General features: G+C 40.6%; 1 non-coding gene across 1 annotated transcript; it reads right to left on the reverse strand.

The window, feature by feature from the left end:
* Positions 1-427: 427 nt before the first annotated feature.
* Positions 428-534, reverse strand: LOC120252300. Its single transcript, XR_005533841.1, has one exon. It is a non-coding gene; the product is annotated as a small nucleolar RNA R71 (small nucleolar RNA).
* Between the last annotated feature and the right edge of the window lie 10,766 nt (positions 535-11,300).

An 11,300-nucleotide genomic window follows, 5' to 3' on the forward strand; every position in this document is an offset into this window, starting at 1 on the left:
AGTAAAGAAACCTATACAAGAACAGTTAAATCAAGGATCGGATAATATGGCTGAACAGCATGAACAATAAAAGATACTCTCAAGACCAACAGTTCTTGGCACATAGTGTAGTATTGTGAGGCCACCAATCATAACTCTGAGTTTTGAGCTCAAGCCAGGCTTCATCCAGATGTTAAAGCAATCAGCACAGTTTAACAGTTTGGCCGATGAGGATCTGAACAACCACATCGAGAATTTTTTGGAAGTGTGCGACATGTTCAAGATTAATGGAGTTAAGGATGATGCCATCTAATTGAGGGCCTTCCCATTTTCCTTGAAGGGGATAGCAAAACATTGGTTGCATTCAATGCCTTGAGCATCGATCACTACTTGGGAGGAGATGGTAGAAGCTTTCCTAGCTCGATATTTTCCTCCTGGAAAATTTGTGAAGCTCAGGAATGAAATATCCTCTTTTGTGCAAGTGGAACTAGAGTCACTTTCTGAGACATGGGATAGGTTCAAGGATCTTCTGCGGAAATGTCCACAACAAGGTTCCCCAAGTAGATGATTATCCATACTTTTTATAGTGGTTTGAACTCAAGCAAAAAGCAATTACTTGGTGCTGCAGCAGGAGGTACCTTAGGCAGTAAAACCCTAGAGGAAGCCAATAGCTTATTGAAGAAATGGCTATGAATAGTTATCAATGGAATACATGAGATAAGAAAAAGGTTGCCGGACTTCATGAGATTGATGCAGTCACATCGTTAGCAGCCCAGGTGGAGTCCTTGAGCAAGAAGTTATACATCCTAACTTCTCCTAGAGTGGTAGCAGTGATGAGTTGCACTGGGTGTGGGGGTGGATATGCTTCATCTAATTGTTTGATTGCTATTGGTGGTGCAAGTTCAATAGAACAAGTAGATTTTGTAGGGAATGCAATGAGAGGTCAAGGAAATTCGTATAGCAACACTTACAATCCGTGTGGAGGAAGCACCCAAAACTTCTTGGGGCAATCAGGGGTAACAGAAAACTACTGCACCACTTGGTTTCCAACAACAAGCCCCAAGTGTGGAGAATAGAGTTTCATTGTTGGAAAACCCGATTACTGATTTGGAGAAGGCTTTAACCAAGTTCATTCAATCTTAAGAAACAAGATTTCAGTCTGTTGAAGCCACACTTCGCAACCACACCGCATCCTTGCATAACTTGGAGAACCAAGTGGGTCAAATTGCAAAGTCACTTTCAGAAAGACCTCAAGGGAGTTTACCTAGCAACACGAAGACAAATCCAAGAGAACAATTGAAGGTGATCACTTTGAGGAGTGGTCATAAAGTTGAGAGTAAGCTCCCTACTGAAAAGATGATGGTTGAGTCACCAAGAGAAGTGAAGGTTGAGGAAGGAGCTAAGGAGAAGGAGGTGGCGCCCCCACCTTACAATCCATGAATCCCTTATCCTTCAAGGCTGAAAATGACCAAAATGATGACAATACAGGAAGTTTTTGGGTCTATTCAAGCAATTGCACATCAACATCCCATTTGTGAAGGCGTTGTCTTAAATGTCTCACTATGAAAAGTTCCTGAATGACCTCTTGACCAACGAAAAGGAAGATGGAAGAGAGTGCATCTGTGATCCTAGATGCTTCATGCTCAATAGTGTTGTAAAAGAATATGCCGAACAAGAAGAAAGACCCAGATAGCTTCATCATTCCATGCAAAATTGGTAACTTGGGTGAAGAGAAGGCATTGGCGGATTAAGGGGCTAGCATCAATGTTATGCCTTATACATTTGTCCAGAAGCTAGGTTTGTGATAACCTATAACCACTCGGATGACACTTCAATTGGCCGACCGATCAGTTATATGTCCAAGGGGCATCATTGAGTATGTACTTGTGAAAGTTGAGAAGTATATCTTTCCTACAAACTTTGTGGTGTTAGATGTGGATGAGGATGTCGAGGTTACATTGATACTTGGGAGGCCATTCTTGTGTACTTCCAAAGCTTTCATTGAAATGGATGGTGGGGAATTGACTTTAAGAGTTGGAGATGACAAGTTGACATACCACCTTGGCGAAGCCATGCGACATTCTCTTGATTTAGATGATACTTTATATTTTCTTAACACCACGGATAAATTAATTGATGATTATCTGCAGGAAATGTTGTGTCCAGACCCATTGGAGGATTAGCTAGACCATGAAGAGGAGAATGAAGAAATTTCATCTCTTGGTCTAGAGGACAAAGTGCAACCTACTCCGGGAGTAATGAAGAGGATAATTTAAAAGCTTAAGAGAACTAGGAGATGCCACAAGAAGCGCCCCAATGCTAGTGGGGATCAGAATTCATGAAATGAGGGTGATAAACTCTTGTGTGGTAACAAACAGAATCATTCCCCCTCTAACTTGCAAAACTTGTGCATACTTTCAAGTGGTAGGTAAGAGGGCAACTTTTCTTCATGAACCCACATGAGGTAAGTGCAGGTATGTCAAGCTTAGTAACGTTAAACAAGCGCTTTTTGGGAGGCAACCCAAGTCTTTACTATTTTTCTAGGTCTTAGTTTAGTTTTTGCATGAAAAAATGCCGAGTGTCAGTGTTTTAAACTTAATATGCTATTGCTGTGATTTTCTCATGGATCATTGGTGCTTTATCATGCTTTAATGTGATTGGCAAAGTTTTAGGTCATTTGAGCATGTTTTCATAAGTATCTGGTAAGTTATTCACTGTATTTGTAGTCTCAGTATAGTGTATTAATGTTGCAGACTTGTTCATGAGCAATCCAGAGAAGACACACGGCCGTGTGAAATGTCTAGACGGGCATGTGTTTCCATTCAGAGCTCATCTTCTATATCCCAAGAAGACAGCCTATGAAGGACACATGCCCGTGTGGAATTTCCGCATGAGCGTGTGGATCTTTGCATACCAAAAATTTTCCATCCTGAGAAGACACATGGGCATGTGGCTGCCCCTGCAAGCCCCCCTATGAAATCCACACGCCCATGTGGAATTTCCATAGGGGCGTGTGGAACACTGAGAAAAATTTTTGGGTTTCAGAGAAGCCATAAGGGCGTGTGGGTGCCCCTTTAGCTGGCCTTCTGGTTGGGCACACATGCGTAGGTAATTTCCACACGCTCATGCGGATGTGTTCAGAGGTCACAATGGCCAGCCCGAGAGCACACAATGGCATGTGGATGATTTAAAGTTCCAACTTCATTGATGCTTATGATAACGTTTTTTCAAAGTTGCAACTTCATTTTATTTGTTTTGATGCTTAGTCCATAATTTGTCTTTTTTTATACCATATAAGGAAAATATAAAAATGTCAGATCAAACTTTTGAATTTATTCAATCACTCCAAATCACTACAATGGAATGAAAACTACAACTAAAACAATAAAAGTGATATTTTTTTCTTCATCCTATGTGCAAGATAACCTAACTTAAACATTCCTTTTCTCTTGGCTTACACGCCAAGCTTGTCTCAATGGCGAGGGAAAGCGGAAGAGGTCTGAAGCTTGATATTTATGGAGATTTCACTGTTGTTGATGGTGATTCGCGATTAGCGATTAGGGAGTAAGTGGAGTGATATGGATGGGATGATTGATGGGTGTGCTGGTGAGAAATTTCAGCATGGGGAGGGGGTAGGAAAAAACCCCTAGAAATTGCCAATTTGAGGATGATGGATGATGAAGCACGAACTGATTTGGGGAGGGTGGATCGATTGAACATTGGATCATCATTGAAGTAGGACAATGGTAGCAAATAGCTTGATGGCACCGACACAGAACCAGATCATGGAGATGGATCAAAATCATAGGCAACTCTCTTTTCTGACAATAGGCTCTGAAGGAAAAGGATAATGAGTTGAAGCTTATTATTCCCACTGTGTCAAATGGGAAGAGGGTTGTGTGGTTCTATTCGGAGGAGGTTGTTCGTAAGGAGAATATATGTAAGTCATCGCTGATAGGATTTGTGTATGGGATATAGCCTAGAGTGGAGTGGATTTCAGTTTTTGCTATGGCATGATGGAGGAAATATGGGCTGATTGACAAGGTCCCCTTGCGTATATCCCGCAAGTGCAAGGGTTTGTCGAAGTAATAATCCCGGATAAGCGGGTATCGAATCCACAGGGAATTGGGAATAAAAATACTTAATTCGATTCTTAGCTATGTGAAAGATCAATGATGATAAGCGTGAGAATGATTCAATTCTCAACAATAAAAACAACAAGTAAGAGAGCAAAAGTAAAGAAGGGGGTAAGGCAATCGATAAAGATGGGGTACCCAGATAATGCTCCACCTAGGATAATTGTTTCAAGTGCAAGAACCCTCTATTATGCTTCCTAATCAATGCAATGGTGAGTCGTGGAAATCCTTAATTACATAGTTCCAAATCTAAGGTCAACTATGCCTAACTCTATACATGTCCCGGAGGAGAGATTAGATAACCTCTCAACCTCGCACTCGCATAGAGTTGCACTGAGCTCTAAGGATTCCAAGTGATAAATCTCTTCCTAATTATAGACCTAACCCTTTGGTTCAGGTGGAAGGTCCCTAACCACGATTAAGCCCTAGATACTAAGATCACCTCAACACTTCACTCCATTGCATGCGGAACTAAACCCCAGCGGAAGTTCATCCCTTAGACCATTCACTCTATTATGGCCACAAAGAACTCGAGGAACGGAGGTAGAATCTTTCACGTCGGAGGGGAAAGGGGACGCTCCTGTACCTCTCGACTCACCCTCTCAATCCTCTCCAACCTAGCATTGTTTAACGCTTGTGGTGTGTCACTGACTCACAAGGTTACCAACGAGAACTCTCAACCCTAGTGTCACTCTAGGGGAAATGTTCATACAATCAAGCATTCAAGGTTGGAACTCACAATAAACATCAATTAATTGTAAGCATAATAAAGAGATTCAATGAAATGAATACATCCTAGGGTTCACAAATACCCGAGTACCCACTAGGGGTTTAGCTCTCCATGGACCTAAGTACAATCAAAGAAATAGAATGTAAAAGCAATAAATCCATAAAGAAACCCCCTCGATAGTCGTGTCGATGGTCTTGTGGAAAGTCCTCTACTCGTCGTCCAAGGATTCCCTCGTCCGGTATAGGATACGCCTCGACAGAAGCTCCCATACCAACCTTCTTCCTAAGGAACTCACAATAAATATCAATTAATTGAAAGCATAATAAAGAGATCCAATGAAACGAATATATCCTAGGGTTCACAAATACCCGAGTACGCACTAGGGGTTTAGCTCTCCATGGAGCTAAGTACAATCAAAGAAATAGAATGTAAAAGCAATGAATCCATAAAGAAACCCCCTCGATAGTCATATCGATGGTCTTGTGGAAAGTCCTCTACTCATCGTCCAAGGATTCCCTCATCTGGTATAGGATACGCCTCGACGGAAGCTCCCCTACCAACCTTCTTCCTAAGGAATGACGATGTCGGAGCTGTAGAACCTCTCCAAAACCTAGGCCAATACCCCTCAAAACCCTAGCCGTAGCCCTCTCTCAAGTTGGGGAAAAGATGGAGAAAAGAATACTAAAATCGTGGCTAATTCGGCTTTAAATAGGGCTGGAATCGGGCTACTACACGGGCGTGGATGCTTCACGCGCTCGTGAGGAATTTCCACACGGGCGTGGATAATTTCCACACCCTCGTGTGGATTCTCTGAACTCCTGTTTTCTTGGCCGGCTATGAACAGTGTTGCTACAATGCTCTGCTACACTATCCGGCATGAATAGCTTCCCGAATCCATACTTTCATCGGAGTAACGCAAACGGGCACACGTTCACGTCATGGATCACTTGCTTCTTCAATGATAGGCAAGTTGGTGGAGCTCTTGTTCTTTGTGCATAAATCGGAATGCTCGAGTGTGACTGCCTTTGTGAACCTCCAAATGGATGTGCCAAACTTGAATACGTGGAGGTTGGCACACACTCTAGCATCTCACATCCAACCTATGTTTTCGCGTTTGAACCTTAGCAAGATTTCCTCCAAAATCGGTGCATTGTGATCCACATTGGCTTCTTTCCTTCATCATCGGCCTCACAACCCTACCTTCATAAAAGTAACATAAAAACACACATATTAGTGTAAAAACCCGAGAAAAGTAATGCTCAACATAAGGAATGAACGCTTCGCATTCATATCGCACAAGCACTTATCACTGATCTATGTTTCTAGGTAAATTATGAGTTGTTTCTCTTTCAAATCAATGGTGAATATTGATGTGAGCAAATAATGGAAGATAGGCCATTCACCTTTGATAACCATCTGATGATTCTAAAGAAATGGCTGCCGAGGTTGAGCTTGGACAAAGCTACTTGTGCTCTTCCTATATGGATTCAATTGCCTGGTTTGCCATGAGAATTCTAGACTATGGAGATGCTAAAAAAAATTGGGAGTGTGTGTGCTAAGTCTTTATATTGTGATAAATGCACTTTATCAAAAGTGAAGTTAGGATTTGCATGAACTCTGGTTGAAATGGAGGCTACATGGGAGTTTCTAGAGTACATTGAATTAGCTAATGAAAATGGCAATGGATTCATACAAAAGGTGGTGTATGAATGGATGCCTTTAGTTTGTTAAAAGTGTAGGAAATTTGTACAACTGCAGCAAGATTGTTGGTTGGGGAAAGTGGAGAAGTTACAATTGAAATTGAAGGATAAATTAATTTATGAGGAGATTGATAAGAAAACTGTAAATCAAGCATATGCCGGTGTGTCAAGGTTAATGTTGGGGATGTCCAACAAGAGAAATCTTAATTAAGAGGTGCTGTTATGGTGGTAGGAAGCTCTATGAATGGTGATGGACAAGGTATTGTGGGGGAGAAGTGGAAAGAAATTGTAAAAGGGAAGCTATTTCAACTGAGGGATAGCAGGGAGACCATAATAGCCAGTTGAGAAAGTTGCCAAAGAGTACAACCTCATCTAGGGGAGGTAGAGAAGTTCTTTCTGTAAATTTTAATAAATCCCCTATGAAGAAAAGTACTGAGTTGAACGATAATACAGTTAGAATTGCCTCAAAGGATATACCAAAATGTAGTAATAGTTTTGGTATCTTGGAGGAGGGAATGGATGGCGCTAATGTGGTGTCCAAGGGCCTTGGACTAAACAGTTTTCTTGGGGAAGATGGCAGGAAAGGTAGGAAAATTGGTCTGTTAAAGCTTTTAAAAGTGATTTTGTCATGGAATATTAGAGTATTGAATAACCCTCTTAAGAAATCATGACTTAAATCGATAATCACCAAATATAAGATTGTAGTATTGGGTGTTAGACCAGGGTTAGAAAGGAAAATTTGGCTGTTGTTTTGAAGAAGGTTACACTTTCTCAATGGAAACTAGTGAATAACTATGATAGTAGTGATCAAGGGATAATATGGGTACGCTATGATACCATGAAAGTATCTCTAACTATCCTTGAAGAACATGTTTAGTATATTCATTGTAGGGTTATCATGGGAAATGAGGTGTTCTACTGGACTTGTGTGTATGGATTATATGATCCGGCCATGAGGAGAAAGCTGTGGATGGAGCTAACAAGGATAGGCGGGGTAATAACTAAACCTTGGTTAATTCAAGGGGACTTTAATTTAGTAAGTAATGATGGAGATAGAAGAAGAGAGATCCCCATTAATTTAGAAGTTGCATGTGAATTTTAGGACTGGATATTGGGTTTGGATTTGGTGGAGCTATAGTATACTGGAAATAAGTTTACTTGGACAAGCTTTCAGGAGGGGGAAAAGTGGATTTATATAAGGATTAATTGGAGTTTTGTTAATCATGATTGGTTTCAAAAAAATTAGAGAACCAGCATGTAGTGTCATTCCCTGGAGTTTGTCATATCATTGTATCTTATCGATTGAAATAAATAGAACTTTTAAGAGTGTGAAGACTCCATTTAGGTTCTTTAATATGTGGTGTGAGCACCCAGATTTTTTCAAAATTTTTGAGAGGATTTGGAGTACTCCTATCACTGGGAGTAATATGTTCAAAGTGTATGAAAGATTAAAATTATTGCATGATGAATTGAAGTTCTTAAACAAAAGGATTTTGGTTTAATACCTGAGAGAGTTAACCAAACCCGATAAGCTCTGAAGGAATCTGAAAGAGTCTGCTTAATGACCCTTGTAATGGTTATTGACAAGGTTCTCTTGCGTATATCCCGCAAGTGCACAGGGAGTAGGGAGTAAAGACACTTAATTCAATTCTTAGCTATGTGGAGTATCAACAATGATAAGTGTGGTAATGATTCAATTCTAAGAAATTAAAAGCAACAAGTAAGAGAGCAAAAGTAAGAAGGAGGCAAGGCAATCGATAAAGATGGAATACTCGGATGATGCTTCACCTAGATAATCACTTCAAGTGCAAGAACTCTCTATTATGCTTCCTAATCAATGCAATGGTGAGTCGTGGAAATCCTTACATACATAGTCCCAAATCTAAGGTCAACTATGCCTAACTCTATACATGTCCCGGAGGAGAAATCGAACAATCTCAACACCTCGACTTTCTCGCATAGAGTTGCAATGAGCTCTAGGGATTCCAAGTGATAAATCTCTTCCTAGATTTAGACCTAACCCTTTGGTCGAGTGAAGGTCCCTAACCACAATTAAGCCCTAGATACTAAGATCACCTCAATGCTTCACTCCATTGCACGCAACTAAGCCCCAACGATGGTTCATCCCTTAGACCATTCACTCTATTATGGCCGCAAAGAACTTGAGGAACGGAGGTAGAATCTATCACGTCGGAGGAAAGGGGACGCTCCCATGCACTCTCGACTCACCCTCTCAACCCTCTCCAACTTAACTTTGTCTAACGCTCGTGGTGTGTCACTCACTCACAAGGTTACCAACAAGAACTCTCAACCCTAGTGTCACTCTAGGGAAATGTTCATACAATCAAGCATTCAAGGTTGGAACTCACAATAAACATCAATTTATTGAAAGCATAATAAAGAAGTTCAATGAAGCGAATACATCCTAGGGTTCACAATCACCCAAGTACCCACTAGGGGTTTAGCTCTCCATGGAGCTAAGTACAATCAAAGAAATCGAATGTAAAAAGCAATGAATCCATAAAAGAAACCCCCTCGATGGTCGTGGTCGATGGTCTTGTGGAAAGTCCTCTACTAGTCAGTCCAAGGATTCCTTCATCCGGTATAGGATACGCCTCGATCGAAGCCCCCCTACCAACCTTCTTCCTAATGGAATCACGATGTCAGAGCTGTAGAACCTCTCCAAAACCTTGGCCAATACCCCTCGAAGCCCTAGCCGAAGCCCTCTCGCAAGTTGCGGAAAAGATGGAGAAAAGAATACCAAAATCGGGAGCTGAATCGACTTTAAATAGGGACTCGAATCGGGGCAACTCCACGGGCGTGGATGATACATCGCCATGCGTGAATTTCCACATGGGCGTGGATAATTTCCACATGCCCATGTGGATTCTCTATTTCTCCGGGTTTCTCGGCCGGGACTGTGAGCAGTCTTTGCTCATGATGCTCTCGCTACGGGTCTTCGACTCAATAACTTCCCAATTCCATACTTTCATCGGGAGTAGCATAAGCAGGGCACACATTCACGCTGTGAATCACTTGCTTCTTCAATGATATATATGTTGGTGGAGCTCACTGTTCTTATATGCATAAGACGGAATGCTCGAGTGTGATCGCCTTTGTGCCCCTCCAAATGGATGTGCTCACTCGAATGCGAGGAGGTTGGCACACACTCTAGCATCTCACACCTGCCCTATGTCTTAGCGTTTGAACCTTAGCAAGATCTCCTCCAAAATAGGTGCATTATGATCCACATTGGCCTATTTCCTTCATACTCAGCCTCACAACCATACCTGCATAAAAGTAACATAAAAACACACATATTAATGTAAAAACTTGAGAAAAGTAATGCTCAACATAAGGAAAGAATGCTTCGCATTCATATCACACAAGTACTTATCAGTTATTTACAAAGGAAGTAAAATTTTTTTTTAAGTGAACTATAGAGAATGTTACTATGGGAGGAGAGTTTGTTGAAGCAAAGGTCAAGTGTCAATGGTTCAATTTGGGAGATTAGAACTCAAGATTTTTCTTTAACATATTGTAGTAGAGGAAGGCTAGGAATGGTATTTCACAGCTAACTTAGGCAAATAGGGAGATATGTACTGATCAGGAAGGTATCAAAGAGGCTATTGTAAACTAATTTCAAGATGTGCTTAGTATTGCTCAGATGAGAGATGATTTGTTTGATCGCATTATTTTCCAAGAAATAACTGTTTGGGCAAGTGAATGGGAGACTCTATGTAGCATGGCAACTAATCAAGAGATTAAAGATGCATTATGGAGCATTAAAGATGAAAAAAACCCAGGACCTAATGGGTTTAATAGCTAAGTTTGCAAATGGTAACATGTTGAAGCAAGTGAATTCCACATCTATAACTTTGATTCCTAAAGTTGATAGTCCTTTGTCACTGAATGAATTCAGACCCTATCATGCTTCAATGTGGTTTATAAAATGATATCAAAAGTCTTGGCCGGAAGGTTGAGAAGAATTTTGGGTAGTATAGTTCAACAGAACCAGTCTACATTTATCCCTAGTAGAAGATAGCTAACAATATCCTTCTAGCTCTTGAATTATTAAAAGGATACATAGGGATAAGATTGAGTGTTGTGCTATGAAAGTGGATTTGCAAAAGGCATATTACTCTGCATCTTGGGATTTTTTTAGAAGAAGTGATGATGGCATTTTCATTCCCTGATCAGTTCATCAAATTAGTAATTGGTGCTGTTAGGTCCTACAGATTTTCTATCCTGCTTAATGGGGAATTAAAGGGTTTTTTCCTATTAGAAAAGACTTACGAAAAGGAGATCAAATATCTCCTTTGTTGTTTGTACTTTGTATGGATTACTTCTCCAGAATACTACAAAAGGTGACAATGGATGGGTTTTTGTTTGATAAGGATTGTAAGGTGCTAAAACTGACTCATCTTTGCTTTGCTGATGACCTGATTGTCTTTTCTAATGGAGATATGAAATTTATTGTGCTTATTAAGAAGACCATTAAACATTCAAGGTGCATATGGTCTGAAGCCTAATTAATATCCATAAAAGTCTGGTTTTTCTTTTTGTGAGTATAGCCTGACATCAAGAAGCATATAATTGAGATAATGGGGTTCAAGGAGGGATGTTTCCTGTAAAATATTTGGGATTTCCTCTAGTCTCAACAAGACTTTAAAAATAGCATTGTCATGGCTTAGTAACTAGAATCGCTACGAAAATCCTTGATTGGACTGCAAAGTCATTATCCTATACAGGTAG

This window comes from Dioscorea cayenensis, chromosome 20, assembly GCF_009730915.1.
Source record: "Dioscorea cayenensis subsp. rotundata cultivar TDr96_F1 chromosome 20, TDr96_F1_v2_PseudoChromosome.rev07_lg8_w22 25.fasta, whole genome shotgun sequence".
Lineage (NCBI taxonomy): Eukaryota > Viridiplantae > Streptophyta > Magnoliopsida > Dioscoreales > Dioscoreaceae > Dioscorea > Dioscorea cayenensis.